Here is a 3,328-nt window from a genome sequence, read left to right on the forward strand (position 1 = left end):
AGCTTTGCCTGTTCCTCACACTGCAGTCTTATCTGCCACCGGGGAAAAGATTGCTGTATCCAGGCATTTTAATTTTTTGCAGATCCTTGTCTGCTTAGAACAGTTTTATTGCTGCCTCTCTTTGTTATGTTGAGCTTGTGAGATAAGTTTTGTTGTACACTGCTCTGCGATCCAGATACAACGGAGGGTAAGTCTTTTTGTACATACATACGTGCATACAGCAACCCACCTTTTGACTCCTCCTGACGTGCAAAGCTTATTTCCACTTCATTCCCTGTGCATTCCCTATCTGCAATTAAGTAGGATAATCGTTGCTGACTCTCTCTGCAAGAGATGTCTGTCCAGGAATTCCTCTCGTTTTATTTCATCTGTTGCAAAGCTTTGGTCTGCTATGTTAAGAAGTGGAAAATCTTCCTATATGCAGGCTACAAGCTTATGTACACTTAACCTGATGTAAGCCCCGATACTTCTGAGGAATGTGTGAGACTGCACTGCACTGCTGATATATTATTGGCAAGTATAACTCCTCGGATGGACTCGACAGCAATGGAGTTGCTAGCTCACCTAATAGAGTGATGCATTTATTAAAGGGGTGTGCATTAGAGCCAGCTACATCCTGAATCCCATGTCTGTCCAGGATGCTCTGGAAAGAGCCTGATGCTCCCCAGGTGACATGGTGCTCCTACTAAAGTGATTAGAACAAAAGCTGGATTGTCCCAATACCTCGTGTGACTTGGGTGCTTCAAAGGGCTGCAGAAACCCCTATAGTCAGCTCACTAAACCACTATTTTGCTTTTGCTTTCCCATATGAAAGAAAATCTGCAGGGGCCGAGTGACTGCATTTTCAGGTCGGCCTTTTAATAGCAGGGAACTGTGATACAGTACCTACACTACAAAGATTTCTCTTGCTCACATCTACTGCACCTTTCTGATGAGGCAATGATGCTAGCTAGTGCTATATAATTTTGTCAACAGTTATAGGCATTTTCCTTGAAAAAGGAAAAGTTTTAAGGAGACTCACAACCAAACCTTTGCACCTTTCCTTCTGCAACTTGGAAGGCTTCTTACCAAGGGATAGCCCTACCACATCTTCTGTGCCCATAGTAATTGTCCACCAAACATGGCATGATATTTTTGCCACTTCAAAAGTGTAGCTATCCCCCTTGGGCACAGAGAGCTCTGCACTTGCCTGCCTGAAATGTGGCTGGTTCTTTCCTTTCCTGTTCGGTCAAAAATTTAAACAGACCAAGGTTGTTTGCTGATCTTCTGTGAGAGCCTGTGGGAGACAGGCCTGTTCTTTCCCTGCCTCACTTTCAGTTCTTCTCTTAGTCAAACTGAGAGGAAGTTCATCTCTTAGTCAAGCTGAAGTCAGGGTTTAACGCCACTGTTTTCCCAAGTGACATATCAAGTCCAAACCAAATCTTGTTCTTCATGAACTCCAGTCAAACTCCCACTAAAAGTACAGCTACCTTTGATCTTGAGGATCTTGAGATTTTTTCTGGGGAGCCATCTAGCGTATTCTAATTTTTGGTTGATTTAGCGAATACCTTTACCTGCTAAAACCTCCAGTACAATGTATATTTAATATGAAGTGGATCATCAGGGAGTGGTCACAAACCAGAGTGGAGAGAAACAGAATTGTATTTGGAAAAGAGCTTGATGACACTGTTCAGAAGCCTGCAGTGACTGGAACCCGAGGATCAACTCCTTCTCCTCTCCATTTTCTGTCTGATGCATTATGGCTGTCCATCCACTCTTATCTGAACTGCAAGATTCTCCAGCCTGGCTCAGTTGTACACACCAGGCTCAGAAAAAAATCAGTTACACCAAATATCACTTTTTCCCTGCAGGTGTTTTGGTTTGTTTTAAAGTATTGGACAGAATGTGGGGGACATCCTACATGAAGGGCTGTATTTCTGCAATCCAACTGTGCATTCTAGCCCGATCACTGGGATCTGATGACGATGAGAGCTGATGTTGCTTTCTACAATCTCAGCAGCAGCACCCTTATTATGCCATAGCTGTAAAGGGAGCTCAAACGCTTCTAGGGGCCAGCTCAGTATGGCTGCCTGTATTGTACCCTTCCAGACTTGGAAAACTCCAGGCATCCAGTGGAAGATGGGAGGAGTGTGAGGCAGGGATTGCCTTGGTACTCCCTTCATTCCCAAAATCACATAGACAGCTGGTTTTGCCCATCTAAGTGTTCCCTCCCCTTTGTGAGGAGGAGGGGCTGAGTCACTCCCTGGATTTAGAGGAAGCTCACAGTGCCTCACCTTCACAGGCAACCCCCCCCCACATTCCCCATTTTGTCTGTATTATGAGCTAGGTACCCCCTCCCCAAAAGGCAGGCATTTCAGCAATTATTGCAAGTCTTTATTCCATACAGAAATCAATATATCCACAAGCCTCGAAACATGCACACCAGGTGGAATGTTGACCCCTCGCTCTGCCCCCTTCACCCAAAGCTTTGCTTATGAACCCCTCAGGGCCAGTCTCTGGAGGGGGTGCATTATGGGAGCAGCACGCCACGTTCTTCCCATTGGGCCCCTAACTGGTCCAGCTGGCGGGTACATCAACGGGCCCTTGCACCTACATCTCCTGAGGTGTCAAGTTCTCCTCCCGAGCACCCCTCCCCAGCCTGTTCTCCACCAGCTTCTTTACCACCATCAGGAGTGGGAGGGGGCTCAGTGGTTGTCCTTGAAGGGCTTTGATCCAGCGCTGGCTCGGGCAGGCTCACCGGGAGGGTTTGAGCAATTGGGACCTTGCTAGTCTCAACAACTCCAATATCAGAGCAAGGACTCTGAGCCACAGTGATCCAGTCCCTCCCCACCCCCACGCCTGAGGCGTCATTCCCACCAAAGCCCTCCGTCTCTCATGCACGTCTGGGAATCTCATCCGAGGGCGTGCACACGACAGTCTGGAAGCTGGCCTTCCATACAAAGAATTGTGCTGGCTGAGAGGATGGAGTGGGGCCTCTGAAGGCAGAGTCCCTGCTGCGACCTTGGAAGGCTTTTCTGATCTTCTACCTCAGGCTCTGCTTTTGCCTATGGTCAACCAGCCAGCACGGTTGGTCACAGGATCGTTCCCTTCTGGACCAAGCAACATGTTAATGGGAGCCTAACAGCTGCGAAAAGTCAAAGGAAACAGGAAAACTGGCTGCAGGACAGGTGCTGGCAACTGGAGAAGGGGCGGCCATACTGAACTCCTTCCCGCCCCTCATTGCCCCACTCAGGTCACGTTTGGAAAACTGCTTGGGGGAAATCACCTCTTGAAATGTATTTAAATTGACATGACCTGCTATTTAATTAAAGAACTAGGAGGCTTTTGT

Source organism: Varanus komodoensis, unplaced genomic scaffold, assembly GCF_004798865.1.
Source record: "Varanus komodoensis strain SLA01 unplaced genomic scaffold, ASM479886v1 scaffold7_1, whole genome shotgun sequence".
Taxonomy (NCBI): Eukaryota; Metazoa; Chordata; class Lepidosauria; order Squamata; family Varanidae; genus Varanus; species Varanus komodoensis.